General features: G+C 47.1%; 12 non-coding genes across 12 annotated transcripts; all 12 read left to right on the top strand.

The window, feature by feature from the left end:
• Nucleotides 1-771: 771 nt before the first annotated feature.
• Nucleotides 772-842, top strand: trnag-gcc (transfer RNA glycine (anticodon GCC)). The gene has a single exon. It is a non-coding gene; the product is annotated as a tRNA-Gly (tRNA).
• A 1,685-nt stretch (nucleotides 843-2,527) lies between these two features.
• On the top strand, nucleotides 2,528-2,598 carry trnag-gcc (transfer RNA glycine (anticodon GCC)). Its single transcript has one exon. It is a non-coding gene; the product is annotated as a tRNA-Gly (tRNA).
• An 806-nt stretch (nucleotides 2,599-3,404) lies between these two features.
• On the top strand, nucleotides 3,405-3,475 carry trnag-gcc (transfer RNA glycine (anticodon GCC)). Its single transcript has one exon. It is a non-coding gene; the product is annotated as a tRNA-Gly (tRNA).
• Nucleotides 3,476-4,281: 806 nt separating this feature from the next.
• trnag-gcc (transfer RNA glycine (anticodon GCC)) lies at nucleotides 4,282-4,352 on the top strand. Its single transcript has one exon. It is a non-coding gene; the product is annotated as a tRNA-Gly (tRNA).
• A 1,683-nt stretch (nucleotides 4,353-6,035) lies between these two features.
• On the top strand, nucleotides 6,036-6,106 carry trnag-gcc (transfer RNA glycine (anticodon GCC)). Its single transcript has one exon. It is a non-coding gene; the product is annotated as a tRNA-Gly (tRNA).
• A 1,687-nt stretch (nucleotides 6,107-7,793) lies between these two features.
• Nucleotides 7,794-7,864, top strand: trnag-gcc (transfer RNA glycine (anticodon GCC)). The gene has a single exon. It is a non-coding gene; the product is annotated as a tRNA-Gly (tRNA).
• Nucleotides 7,865-9,549: 1,685 nt separating this feature from the next.
• Nucleotides 9,550-9,620, top strand: trnag-gcc (transfer RNA glycine (anticodon GCC)). The gene has a single exon. It is a non-coding gene; the product is annotated as a tRNA-Gly (tRNA).
• Nucleotides 9,621-10,426: 806 nt separating this feature from the next.
• Nucleotides 10,427-10,497, top strand: trnag-gcc (transfer RNA glycine (anticodon GCC)). The gene has a single exon. It is a non-coding gene; the product is annotated as a tRNA-Gly (tRNA).
• Nucleotides 10,498-11,303: 806 nt separating this feature from the next.
• On the top strand, nucleotides 11,304-11,374 carry trnag-gcc (transfer RNA glycine (anticodon GCC)). Its single transcript has one exon. It is a non-coding gene; the product is annotated as a tRNA-Gly (tRNA).
• Nucleotides 11,375-12,180: 806 nt separating this feature from the next.
• Nucleotides 12,181-12,251, top strand: trnag-gcc (transfer RNA glycine (anticodon GCC)). The gene has a single exon. It is a non-coding gene; the product is annotated as a tRNA-Gly (tRNA).
• An 806-nt stretch (nucleotides 12,252-13,057) lies between these two features.
• trnag-gcc (transfer RNA glycine (anticodon GCC)) lies at nucleotides 13,058-13,128 on the top strand. Its single transcript has one exon. It is a non-coding gene; the product is annotated as a tRNA-Gly (tRNA).
• Nucleotides 13,129-13,934: 806 nt separating this feature from the next.
• trnag-gcc (transfer RNA glycine (anticodon GCC)) lies at nucleotides 13,935-14,005 on the top strand. The gene has a single exon. It is a non-coding gene; the product is annotated as a tRNA-Gly (tRNA).
• The last annotated feature ends 298 nt before the right edge of the window (nucleotides 14,006-14,303 follow it).

The following is a 14,303-nucleotide window of genomic DNA, read 5'->3' as shown; positions in this document are numbered from 1 at the left end:
CCTCATAAGCGGCAGCTGTCCCCAGAGCCACGAACACAGCGCAGCTTCTCTCACTGGTGGCTGAATGTCAGAGTTGTTGTTTCCCGCGCAGGAGACCCAGGTTCAATTCCCAGCAGAAGCAAAGCAGTGTATCTTGCTACTTTAGAAGTGGGCAACTTATCAGTGTTTTACAGGGAACTAGTGGAAGCACTCTAGACAATGCTTTTCCATGCTTGTTCAACGAAGTACAAGCAATTATGGCTCATGCACCTGTGAAAAACTCCTGAAGGCAATAAAAAGGCTGCAGGCAAGAAAGGTCATGCTTAAAGAAACCAATGAGAGTAAACTGACCTGTTTGTTGTCTCTAAAAAACACCAGAAGAAAAATGTCCAGGGTCAATGCTGACCTGCATGAAAGTGGAATAAACTGCAAGGTAAGTAATGTAAGATCCCCAAGACAGCGCTACAAGGTCACAGTTGGACAGTGGCTTGTTGGAAGAGCAGGGTAATGACTCCCAGCAAGAACTGACAAATCTGGTGCAGTCCAGGAGGCTGAGGTGCCCTGTGGTTCTTAAGGGAGCTGGTGGCCACAGAAGTTAACGCCTCTCACTTTTGATATTGACCTCCCCCACTCCCCTTTGCTCAGAGACACTTTTGCTCATATCAGTTCATCAAATACCCATGGAACTTGATCAGTTTGTCTGTCAGTTGTTCAGCTTTAGCATTGGTCGATATTACCCAGTTGAAGAGATGCATTTTCCACATAAATTCGTAGAATTCTTGCAGAAATAGAGCATTGGTGGTTCAGTGGTAGAATTCTCGCCTGCCACGCGGGAGACCCGGGTCCGATTCCCGGCCAATGCAGCAGAGGTCGTGTTTTTAAGGCCATGTTAGTCGTTCCTCATAAGCGGCAGCTGTCCCCAGAGCCACGAGCACAGCGCAGCTTCTCTCACTGGTGGCTGAATGTCAGAGTTGTTGTTTCCCGCGCAGGAGACCCAGGTTCGATTCCCAGCAGAAGCAAAGCAGTGTATCTTGCTACTTTAGAAGTGGGCAACTTATCAGTGTTTTACAGGGAACTAGTGGAAGCACTCTAGACAATGCTTTTCCATGCTTGTTCAACGAAGTACAAGCAATTATGGCTCATGCACCTGTGAAAAACTCCTGAAGGCAATAAAAAGGCTGCAGGCAAGAAAGGTCATGCTTAAAGAAACCAGTGAGAGTAAACTGACCTGTTTGTTGTCTCTAAAAAACACCAGAAGAAAAATGTCCAGGGTCAATGCTGACCTGCATGAAAGTGGAATAAACTGCAAGGTAAGTAATGTAAGATCCCCAAGACAGCGCTACAAGGTCACAGTTGGACAGTGGCTTGTTGGAAGAGCAGGGTAATGACTCCCAGCAAGAACTGACAAATCTGGTGCAGTCCAGGAGGCTGAGGTGCCCTGTGGTTCTTAAGGGAGCTGGTGGCCACAGAAGTTAACGCCTCTCACTTTTGATATTGACCTCCCCCACTCCCCTTTGCTCAGAGACACTTTTGCTCATATCAGTTCATCAAATACCCATGGAACTTGATCAGTTTGTCTGTCAGTTGTTCAGCTTTAGCATTGGTCGATATTACCCAGTTGAAGAGATGCATTTTCCACATAAATTCGTAGAATTCTTGCAAAAATAGAGCATTGGTGGTTCAGTGGTAGATTTCTCGCCTGCCACGCGGCAGACCCGGGTCCGATTCCCGGCCAATGCAGCAGAGGTCGTGTTTTTAAGGCCATGTTAGTCGTTCTTCATAAGCGGCAGCTGTCCCCAGAGCCATGAGCACAGCGCAGCTTCACTCACTGGTGGCTGAATGTCAGAGATGTTGTTTCCCGCGCAGGAGACCCAGGTTCGATTCCCAGCAGAAGCAAAGCAGTGTATCTTGCTACTTTAGAAGTGGGCAACTTATCAGTGTTTTACAGGGAACTAGTGGAAGCACTCTAGACAATGCTTTTCCATGCTTGTTCAACGAAGTACAAGCAATTATGGCTCATGCACCTGTGAAAAACTCCTGAAGGCAATGAAAAGGCTGCAGGCAAGAAAGGTCAGGCTTAAAGAAACCAATGAGAGTAAACTGACCTGTTTGTTGTCTCTAAAAAACACCAGAAGAAAAATGTCCAGGGGGTCAATGCTGATCTGCATGAAAGTGGAATAAACTGCAAGGTAAGTAATGTAAGATCCCCAAGACAGCGCTACAAGGTCACAGTTGGACAGTGGCTTGTTGGAAGAGCAGGGTAATGACTCCCAGCAAGAACTGACAAATCTGGTGCAGTCCAGGAGGCTGAGGTGCCCTGTGGTTCTTAAGGGAGCTGGTGGCCACAGAAGTTAACGCCTCTCACTTTTGATATTGACCTCCCCCACTCCCCTTTGCTCAGAGACACTTTTGCTCATATCAGTTCATCAAATACCCATGGAACTTGATCAGTTTGTCTGTCAGTTGTTCAGCTTTAGCATTGGTCGATATTACCCAGTTGAAGAGATGCATTTTCCACATAAATTCGTAGAATTCATGCAGAAATAGAGCATTGGTGGTTCAGTGGTAGAATTCTCGCCTGCCACGCGGGAGACCCGGGTCCGATTCCCGGCCAATGCAGCAGAGGTCGTGTTTTTAAGGCCATGTTAGTCGTTCCTCATAAGCGGCAGCTGTCCCCAGAGCCACGAGCACAGCGCAGCTTCTCTCACTGGTGGCTGAATGTCAGAGTTGTTGTTTCCCGCGCAGGAGACCCAGGTTCGATTCCCAGCAGAAGCAAAGCAGTGTATCTTGCTACTTTAGAAGTGGGCAACTTATCAGTGTTTTACAGGGAACTAGTGGAAGCACTCTAGACAATGCTTTTCCATGCTTGTTCAACGAAGTACAAGCAATTATGGCTCATGCACCTGTGAAAAACTCCTGAAGGCAATAAAAAGGCTGCAGGCAAGAAAGGTCATGCTTAAAGAAACCAATGAGAGTAAACTGACCTGTTTGTTGTCTCTAAAAAACACCAGAAGAAAAATGTCCAGGGTCAATGCTGACCTGCATGAAAGTGGAATAAACTGCAAGGTAAGTAATGTAAGATCCCCAAGACAGCGCTACAAGGTCACAGTTGGACAGTGGCTTGTTGGAAGAGCAGGGTAATGACTCCCAGCAAGAACTGACAAATCTGGTGCAGTCCAGGAGGCTGAGGTGCCCTGTGGTTCTTAAGGGAGCTGGTGGCCACAGAAGTTAATGCCTCTCACTTTTGATATTGACCTCCCCCACTCCCCTTTGCTCAGAGACACTTTTGCTCATATCAGTTCATCAAATACCCATGGAACTTGATCAGTTTGTCTGTCAGTTGTTCAGCTTTAGCATTGGTCGATATTACCCAGTTGAAGAGATGCATTTTCGACATAAATTCGTAGAATTCTTGCAGAAATAGAGCATTGGTGGTTCAGTGGTAGAATTCTCGCCTGCCACGCGGGAGACCCGGGTCCGATTCCCGGCCAATGCAGCAGAGGTCGTGTTTTTAAGGCCATGTTAGTCGTTCCTCATAAGCGGCAGCTGTCCCCAGAGCCACGAACACAGCGCAGCTTCTCTCACTGGTGGCTGAATGTCAGAGTTGTTGTTTCCCGCGCAGGAGACCCAGGTTCAATTCCCAGCAGAAGCAAAGCAGTGTATCTTGCTACTTTAGAAGTGGGCAACTTATCAGTGTTTTACAGGGAACTAGTGGAAGCACTCTAGACAATGCTTTTCCATGCTTGTTCAACGAAGTACAAGCAATTATGGCTCATGCACCTGTGAAAAACTCCTGAAGGCAATAAAAAGGCTGCAGGCAAGAAAGGTCATGCTTAAAGAAACCAATGAGAGTAAACTGACCTGTTTGTTGTCTCTAAAAAACACCAGAAGAAAAATGTCCAGGGTCAATGCTGACCTGCATGAAAGTGGAATAAACTGCAAGGTAAGTAATGTAAGATCCCCAAGACAGCGGTACAAGGTCACAGTTGGACAGTGGCTTGTTGGAAGAGCAGGGTAATGACTCCCAGCAAGAACTGACAAATCTGGTGCAGTCCAGGAGGCTGAGGTGCCCTGTGGTTCTTAAGGGAGCTGGTGGCCACAGAAGTTAACGCCTCTCACTTTTGATATTGACCTCCCCCACTCCCCTTTGCTCAGAGACACTTTTGCTCATATCAGTTCATCAAATACCCATGGAACTTGATCAGTTTGTCTGTCAGTTGTTCAGCTTTAGCATTGGTCGATATTACCCAGTTGAAGAGATGCATTTTCGACATGAATTCGTAGAATTCTTGCAGAAATAGAGCATTGGTGGTTCAGTGGTAGAATTCTCGCCTGCCACGCGGGAGACCCGGGTCCGATTCCCGGCCAATGCAGCAGAGGTCGTGTTTTTAAGGCCATGTTAGTCGTTCCTCATAAGCGGCAGCTGTCCCCAGAGCCACGAGCACAGCGCAGCTTCTCTCACTGGTGGCTGAATGTCAGAGTTGTTGTTTCCCGCGCAGGAGACCCAGGTTCGATTCCCAGCAGAAGCAAAGCAGTGTATCTTGCTACTTTAGAAGTGGGCAACTTATCAGTGTTTTACAGGGAACTAGTGGAAGCACTCTAGACAATGCTTTTCCATGCTTGTTCAACGAAGTACAAGCAATTATGGCTCATGCACCTGTGAAAAACTCCTGAAGGCAATAAAAAGGCTGCAGGCAAGAAAGGTCATGCTTAAAGAAACCAATGAGAGTAAACTGACCTGTTTGTTGTCTCTAAAAAACACCAGAAGAAAAATGTCCAGGGTCAATGCTGACCTGCATGAAAGTGGAATAAACTGCAAGGTAAGTAATGTAAGATCCCCAAGACAGCGCTACAAGGTCACAGTTGGACAGTGGCTTGTTGGAAGAGCAGGGTAATGACTCCCAGCAAGAACTGACAAATCTGGTGCAGTCCAGGAGGCTGAGGTGCCCTGTGGTTCTTAAGGGAGCTGGTGGCCACAGAAGTTAACGCCTCTCACTTTTGATATTGACCTCCCCCACTCCCCTTTGCTCAGAGACACTTTTGCTCATATCAGTTCATCAAATACCCATGCAACTTGATCAGTTTGTCTGTCAGTTGTTCAGCTTTAGCATTGGTCGATATTACCCAGTTGAAGAGATGCATTTTCCACATAAATTCGTAGAATTCTTGCAGAAATAGAGCATTGGTGGTTCAGTGGTAGAATTCTCGCCTGCCACGCGGGAGACCCGGGTCCGATTCCTGGCCAATGCAGCAGAGGTCGTGTTTTTAAGGCCATATTAGTCGTTCCTCATAAGCGGCAGCTGTCCCCAGAGCCACGAGCACAGCGCAGCTTCTCTCACTGGTGGCTGAATGTCAGAGTTGTTGTTTCCCGCGCAGGAGACCCAGGTTCGATTCCCAGCAGAAGCAAAGCAGTGTATCTTGCTACTTTAGAAGTGGGCAACTTATCAGTGTTTTACAGGGAACTAGTGGAAGCACTCTAGACAATGCTTTTCCATGCTTGTTCAACGAAGTACAAGCAATTATGGCTCATGCACCTGTGAAAAACTCCTGAAGGCAATAAAAAGGCTGCAGGCAAGAAAGGTTATGCTTAAAGAAACCAATGAGAGTAAACTGACCTGTTTGTTGTCTCTAAAAAACACCAGAAGAAAAATGTCCAGGGTCAATGCTGACCTGCATGAAAGTGGAATAAACTGCAAGGTAAGTAATGTAAGATCCCCAAGACAGCGCTACAAGGTCACAGTTGGACAGTGGCTTGTTGGAAGAGCAGGGTAATGACTCCCAGCAAGAACTGACAAATCTGGTGCAGTCCAGGAGGCTGAGGTGCCCTGTGGTTCTTAAGGGAGCTGGTGGCCACAGAAGTTAACGCCTCTCACTTTTGATATTGACCTCCCCCACTCCCCTTTGCTCAGAGACACTTTTGCTCATATCAGTTCATCAAGTACCCATGGAACTTGATCAGTTTGTCTGTCAGTTGTTCAGCTTTAGCATTGGTCGATATTACCCAGTTGAAGAGATGCATTTTCCACATAAATTCGTAGAATTCATGCAGAAATAGAGCATTGGTGGTTCAGTGGTAGAATTCTCGCCTGCCACGCGGGAGACCCGGGTCCGATTCCCGGCCAATGCAGCAGAGGTTGTGTTTTTAAGGCCATGTTAGTCGTTCTTCATAAGCGGCAGCTGTCCCCAGAGCCACGAGTTCAGCGCAGCTTCACTCACTGGTGGCTGAATGTCAGAGTTGTTGTTTCCCGCGCAGGAGACCCAGGTTCGATTCCCAGCAGAAGCAAAGCAGTGTATCTTGCTACTTTAGAAGTGGGCAACTTATCAGTGTTTTACAGGGAACTAGTGGAAGCACTCTAGACAATGCTTTCCCATGCTTGTTTTCAACGAAGTACAAGCAATTATGGCTCATGCACCTGTGAAAAACTCCTGAAGGCAATAAAAAGGCTGCAGGCAAGAAAGGTCATGCTTAAAGAAACCAATGAGAGTAAACTGACCTGTTTGTTGTCTCTAAAAAACACCAGAAGAAAAATGTCCAGGGTCAATGCTGACCTGCATGAAAGTGGAATAAACTGCAAGGTAAGTAATGTAAGATCCCCAAGACAGCGCTACAAGGTCACAGTTGGACAGTGGCTTGTTGGAAGAGCAGGGTAATGACTCCCAGCAAGAACTGACAAATCTGGTGCAGTCCAGGAGGCTGAGGTGCCCTGTGGTTCTTAAGGGAGCTGGTGGCCACAGAAGTTAACGCCTCTCACTTTTGATATTGACCTCCCCCACTCCCCTTTGCTCAGAGACACTTTTGCTCATATCAGTTCATCAAATACCCATGGAACTTGATCAGTTTGTCTGTCAGTTGTTCAGCTTTAGCATTGGTCGATATTACCCAGTTGAAGAGATGCATTTTCCACATAAATTCGTAGAATTCTTGCAGAAATAGAGCATTGGTGGTTCAGTGGTAGAATTCTCGCCTGCCACGCGGCAGACCCGGGTCCGATTCCCGGCCAATGCAGCAGAGGTCGTGTTTTTAAGGCCATGTTAGTCGTTCTTCATAAGCGGCAGCTGTCCCCAGAGCCACGAGCACAGCGCAGCTTCTCTCACTGGTGGCTGAATGTCAGAGTTGTTGTTTCCCGCGCAGGAGACCCAGGTTCGATTCCCAGCAGAAGCAAAGCAGTGTATCTTGCTACTTTAGAAGTGGGCAACTTATCAGTGTTTTACAGGGAACTAGTGGAAGCACTCTAGACAATGCTTTTCCATGCTTGTTCAACGAAGTACAAGCAATTATGGCTCATGCACCTGTGAAAAACTCCTGAAGGCAATAAAAAGGCTGCAGGCAAGAAAGGTCAGGCTTAAAGAAACCAATGAGAGTAAACTGACCTGTTTGTTGTCTCTAAAAAACACCAGAAGAAAAATGTCCAGGGGGTCAATGCTGATCTGCATGAAAGTGGAATAAACTGCAAGGTAAGTAATGTAAGATCCCCAAGACAGCGCTACAAGGTCACAGTTGGACAGTGGCTTGTTGGAAGAGCAGGGTAATGACTCCCAGCAAGAACTGACAAATCTGGTGCAGTCCAGGAGGCTGAGGTGCCCTGTGGTTCTTAAGGGAGCTGGTGGCCACAGAAGTTAACGCCTCTCACTTTTGATATTGACCTCCCCCACTCCCCTTTGCTCAGAGACACTTTTGCTCATATCAGTTCATCAAATACCCATGGAACTTGATCAGTTTGTCTGTCAGTTGTTCAGCTTTAGCATTGGTCGATATTACCCAGTTGAAGAGATGCATTTTCCACATAAATTCGTAGAATTCATGCAGAAATAGAGCATTGGTGGTTCAGTGGTAGAATTCTCGCCTGCCACGCGGGAGACCCGGGTCCGATTCCCGGCCAATGCAGCAGAGGTCGTGTTTTTAAGGCCATGTTAGTCGTTCCTCATAAGCGGCAGCTGTCCCCAGAGCCACGAGCACAGCGCAGCTTCTCTCACTGGTGGCTGAATGTCAGAGTTGTTGTTTCCCGCGCAGGAGACCCAGGTTCGATTCCCAGCAGAAGCAAAGCAGTGTATCTTGCTACTTTAGAAGTGGGCAACTTATCAGTGTTTTACAGGGAACTAGTGGAAGCACTCTAGACAATGCTTTTCCATGCTTGTTCAACGAAGTACAAGCAATTATGGCTCATGCACCTGTGAAAAACTCCTGAAGGCAATAAAAAGGCTGCAGGCAAGAAAGGTCATGCTTAAAGAAACCAATGAGAGTAAACTGACCTGTTTGTTGTCTCTAAAAAACACCAGAAGAAAAATGTCCAGGGTCAATGCTGACCTGCATGAAAGTGGAATAAACTGCAAGGTAAGTAATGTAAGATCCCCAAGACAGCGCTACAAGGTCACAGTTGGACAGTGGCTTGTTGGAAGAGCAGGGTAATGACTCCCAGCAAGAACTGACAAATCTGGTGCAGTCCAGGAGGCTGAGGTGCCCTGTGGTTCTTAAGGGAGCTGGTGGCCACAGAAGTTAACGCCTCTCACTTTTGATATTGACCTCCCCCACTCCCCTTTGCTCAGAGACACTTTTGCTCATATCAGTTCATCAAATACCCATGGAACTTGATCAGTTTGTCTGTCAGTTGTTCAGCTTTAGCATTGGTCGATATTACCCAGTTGAAGAGATGCATTTTCCACATAAATTCGTAGAATTCTTGCAAAAATAGAGCATTGGTGGTTCAGTGGTAGAATTCTCGCCTGCCACGCGGCAGACCCGGGTCCGATTCCCGGCCAATGCAGCAGAGGTCGTGTTTTTAAGGCCATGTTAGTCGTTCTTCATAAGCGGCAGCTGTCCCCAGAGCCATGAGCACAGCGCAGCTTCACTCACTGGTGGCTGAATGTCAGAGATGTTGTTTCCCGCGCAGGAGACCCAGGTTCGATTCCCAGCAGAAGCAAAGCAGTGTATCTTGCTACTTTAGAAGTGGGCAACTTATCAGTGTTTTACAGGGAACTAGTGGAAGCACTCTAGACAATGCTTTTCCATGCTTGTTCAACGAAGTACAAGCAATTATGGCTCATGCACCTGTGAAAAACTCCTGAAGGCAATGAAAAGGCTGCAGGCAAGAAAGGTCAGGCTTAAAGAAACCAATGAGAGTAAACTGACCTGTTTGTTGTCTCTAAAAAACACCAGAAGAAAAATGTCCAGGGGGTCAATGCTGATCTGCATGAAAGTGGAATAAACTGCAAGGTAAGTAATGTAAGATCCCCAAGACAGCGCTACAAGGTCACAGTTGGACAGTGGCTTGTTGGAAGAGCAGGGTAATGACTCCCAGCAAGAACTGACAAATCTGGTGCAGTCCAGGAGGCTGAGGTGCCCTGTGGTTCTTAAGGGAGCTGGTGGCCACAGAAGTTAACGCCTCTCACTTTTGATATTGACCTCCCCCACTCCCCTTTGCTCAGAGACACTTTTGCTCATATCAGTTCATCAAATACCCATGGAACTTGATCAGTTTGTCTGTCAGTTGTTCAGCTTTAGCATTGGTCGATATTACCCAGTTGAAGAGATGCATTTTCCACATAAATTCGTAGAATTCATGCAGAAATAGAGCATTGGTGGTTCAGTGGTAGAATTCTCGCCTGCCACGCGGGAGACCCGGGTCCGATTCCCGGCCAATGCAGCAGAGGTCGTGTTTTTAAGGCCATGTTAGTCGTTCCTCATAAGCGGCAGCTGTCCCCAGAGCCACGAGCACAGCGCAGCTTCTCTCACTGGTGGCTGAATGTCAGAGTTGTTGTTTCCCGCGCAGGAGACCCAGGTTCGATTCCCAGCAGAAGCAAAGCAGTGTATCTTGCTACTTTAGAAGTGGGCAACTTATCAGTGTTTTACAGGGAACTAGTGGAAGCACTCTAGACAATGCTTTTCCATGCTTGTTCAACGAAGTACAAGCAATTATGGCTCATGCACCTGTGAAAAACTCCTGAAGGCAATAAAAAGGCTGCAGGCAAGAAAGGTCATGCTTAAAGAAACCAATGAGAGTAAACTGACCTGTTTGTTGTCTCTAAAAAACACCAGAAGAAAAATGTCCAGGGTCAATGCTGACCTGCATGAAAGTGGAATAAACTGCAAGGTAAGTAATGTAAGATCCCCAAGACAGCGCTACAAGGTCACAGTTGGACAGTGGCTTGTTGGAAGAGCAGGGTAATGACTCCCAGCAAGAACTGACAAATCTGGTGCAGTCCAGGAGGCTGAGGTGCCCTGTGGTTCTTAAGGGAGCTGGTGGCCACAGAAGTTAATGCCTCTCACTTTTGATATTGACCTCCCCCACTCCCCTTTGCTCAGAGACACTTTTGCTCATATCAGTTCATCAAATACCCATGGAACTTGATCAGTTTGTCTGTCAGTTGTTCAGCTTTAGCATTGGTCGATATTACCCAGTTGAAGAGATGCATTTTCGACATAAATTCGTAGAATTCTTGCAGAAATAGAGCATTGGTGGTTCAGTGGTAGAATTCTCGCCTGCCACGCGGGAGACCCGGGTCCGATTCCCGGCCAATGCAGCAGAGGTCGTGTTTTTAAGGCCATGTTAGTCGTTCCTCATAAGCGGCAGCTGTCCCCAGAGCCACGAACACAGCGCAGCTTCTCTCACTGGTGGCTGAATGTCAGAGTTGTTGTTTCCCGCGCAGGAGACCCAGGTTCAATTCCCAGCAGAAGCAAAGCAGTGTATCTTGCTACTTTAGAAGTGGGCAACTTATCAGTGTTTTACAGGGAACTAGTGGAAGCACTCTAGACAATGCTTTTCCATGCTTGTTCAACGAAGTACAAGCAATTATGGCTCATGCACCTGTGAAAAACTCCTGAAGGCAATAAAAAGGCTGCAGGCAAGAAAGGTCATGCTTAAAGAAACCAATGAGAGTAAACTGACCTGTTTGTTGTCTCTAAAAAACACCAGAAGAAAAATGTCCAGGGTCAATGCTGACCTGCATGAAAGTGGAATAAACTGCAAGGTAAGTAATGTAAGATCCCCAAGACAGCGGTACAAGGTCACAGTTGGACAGTGGCTTGTTGGAAGAGCAGGGTAATGACTCCCAGCAAGAACTGACAAATCTGGTGCAGTCCAGGAGGCTGAGGTGCCCTGTGGTTCTTAAGGGAGCTGGTGGCCACAGAAGTTAACGCCTCTCACTTTTGATATTGACCTCCCCCACTCCCCTTTGCTCAGAGACACTTTTGCTCATATCAGTTCATCAAATACCCATGGAACTTGATCAGTTTGTCTGTCAGTTGTTCAGCTTTAGCATTGGTCGATATTACCCAGTTGAAGAGATGCATTTTCGACATGAATTCGTAGAATTCTTGCAGAAATAGAGCATTGGTGGTTCAGTGGTAGAATTCTCGCCTGCCACGCGGGAGACCCGGGTCCGATTCCCGGCCAATGCAGCAGAGGTCGTGTTTTTAAGGCCATGTTAGTCGTTCCTCATAAGCGGCAGCTGTCCCCAGAGCCACGAGCACAGCGCAGCTTCTCTCACTGGTGGCTGAATGTCAGAGTTGTTGTTTCCCGCGCAGGAGACCCAGGTTCGATTCCCAGCAGAAGCAAAGCAGTGTATCTTGCTACTTTAGAAGTGGGCAACTTATCAGTGTTTTACAGGGAACTAGTGGAAGCACTCTAGACAATGCTTTTCCATGCTTGTTCAACGAAGTACAAGCAATTATGGCTCATGCACCTGTGAAAAACTCCTGAAGGCAATAAAAAGGCTGCAGGCAAGAAAGGTCATGCTTAAAGAAACCAATGAGAGTAAACTGACCTGTTTGTTGTCTCTAAAAAACACCAGAAGAAAAATGTCCAGGGTCAATGCTGACCTGCATGAAAGTGGAATAAACTGCAAGGTAAGTAATGTAAGATCCCCAAGACAGCGCTACAAGGTCACAGTTGGACAGTGGCTTGTTGGAAGAGCAGGGTAATGACTCCCAGCAAGAACTGACAAATCTGGTGCAGTCCAGGAGGCTGAGGTGCCCTGTGGTTCTTAAGGGAGCTGGTGGCCACAGAAGTTAACGCCTCTCACTTTTGATATTGACCTCCCCCACTCCCCTTTGCTCAGAGACACTTTTGCTCATATCAGTTCATCAAATACCCATGGAACTTGATCAGTTTGTCTGTCAGTTGTTCAGCTTTAGCATTGGTCGATATTACCCAGTTGAAGAGATGCATTTTCCACATAAATTCGTAGAATTCTTGCAGAAATAGAGCATTGGTGGTTCAGTGGTAGAATTCTCGCCTGCCACGCGGGAGACCCGGGTCCGATTCCCGGCCAATGCAGCAGAGGTCGTGTTTTTAAGGCCATGTTAGTCGTTCCTCATAAGCGGCAGCTGTCCCCAGAGCCACGAACACAGCGCAGCTTCTCTCACTGGTGGCTGAATGTCAGAGTTGTTGTTTCCCGCGCAGGAGACCCAGGTTCAATTCCCAGCAGAAGCAAAGCAGTGTATCTTGCTACTTTAGAAGTGGGCAACTTATCAGTGTTTTACAGGGAACTAGTGGAAGCACTCTAGACAATGCTTTTCCATGCTTGTTCAACGAAGTACAAGCAATTATGGCTCATGCACCTGTGAAAAACTCCTGAAGGCAATAAAAAGGCTGCAGGCAAGAAAGGTCATGCTTAAAGAAACCAATGAGAGTAAACTGACCTGTTTGTTGTCTCTAAAAAACACCAGAAGAAAAATGTCCAGGGTCAATGCTGACCTGCATGAAAGTGGAATAAACTGCAAGGTAAGTAATGTAAGATCCCCAAGACAGCGCTACAAGGTCACAGTTGGACAGTGGCTTGTTGGAAGAGCAGGGTAATGACTCCCAGCAAGAACTGACAAATCTGGTGCAGTCCAGGAGGCTGAGGTGCCCTGTGGTTCTTAAGGGAGCTGGTGGCCACAGAAGTTAACGCCTCTCACTTTTGATATTGACCTCCCCCACTCCCCTTTGCTCAGAGACACTTTTGCTCATATCAGTTCATCAAATACCCATGGAACTTGATCAGTTTGTCTGTCAGTTGTTCAGCTTTAGCATTGGTCGATATTACCCAGTTGAAGAGATGCATTTTCCACATAAATTCGTAGAATTCTTGCAGAAATAGAGCATTGGTGGTTCAGTGGTAGAATTCTCGCCTGCCACGCGGGAGACCCGGGTCCGATTCCCGGCCAATGCAGCAGAGGTCGTGTTTTTAAGGCCATGTTAGTCGTTCCTCATAAGCGGCAGCTGTCCCCAGAGCCACGAGCACAGCGCAGCTTCTCTCACTGGTGGCTGAATGTCAGAGTTGTTGTTTCCCGCGCAGGAGACCCAGGTTCGATTCCCAGCAGAAGCAAAGCAGTGTATCTTGCTACTTTAGAAGTGGGCAACTTATCAGTGTTTTACAGGGAACTAGTGGAAGCACTCTAGACAATGCTTTTCCATGCTTGTTCAACGAAGTACAAGCAATTATGGCTCATGCACCTGTGAAAAACTCCTGAAGGCAATAAAAAGGCTGCAGGCAAGAAAGGTCATGCTTAAAGAAACCAGTGAGAGTAAACTGACCTGTTTGTTGTCTCTAAAAAACACCAGAAGAAAAATGTCCAGGGTCAATGCTGACCTGCATGAAAGTGGAATAAACTGCAAGGTAAGTAATGTAAGATCCCCAAGACAGCGCTACAAGGTCACAGTTGGACAGTGGCTTGTTGGAAGAGCAGGGTAATGACTCCCAGCAAGAACTGACAAATCTGGTGCAGTCCAGGAGGCTGAGGTGCCCTGTGGTTCTTAAGGGAGCTGGTGGCCACAGAAGTTAACGCCTCTCACTTTTGATATTGACCTCCCCCACTCCCCTTTGCTCAGAGACACTTTTGCTCATATCAGTTCATCAAATACCCATGGAACTTGATCAGTTTGTCTGTCAGTTGTTCAGCTTTAGCATTGGTCGATATTACCCAGTTGAAGAGATGCATTTTCCACATAAATTCGTAGAATTCTTGCAGAAATAGAGCATTGGTGGTTCAGTGGTAGAATTCTCGCCTGCCACGCGGGAGACCCGGGTCCGATTCCCGGCCAATGCAGCAAAGGTCGTGTTTTTAAGGCCATGTTAGTCGTTCTTCATAAGCGGCAGCTGTCCCCAGAGCCACGAGCACAGCGCAGCTTCACTCACTGGTGGTTGAATGTCAGAGTTGTTGTTTCCCGCGCAGGAGACCCAGGTTCGATTCCCAGCAAAAGCTAAGCAGTGTATCTTGCTACTTTAGAAGTGGGCAACTTATCAGTGTTTTACAGGGAACTAGTGGAAGCACTCTAGACAATGCTTTTCCATGCTTGTTCAACGAAGTACAAGCAATTATGGCTCATGCACCTGTGAAAAACTCC

Source organism: Carassius gibelio, chromosome B19 (assembly GCF_023724105.1).
Source record: "Carassius gibelio isolate Cgi1373 ecotype wild population from Czech Republic chromosome B19, carGib1.2-hapl.c, whole genome shotgun sequence".
NCBI classification, from domain to species: domain Eukaryota; kingdom Metazoa; phylum Chordata; class Actinopteri; order Cypriniformes; family Cyprinidae; genus Carassius; species Carassius gibelio.
This window is presented reverse-complemented; position numbering and strand designations above follow the sequence as displayed.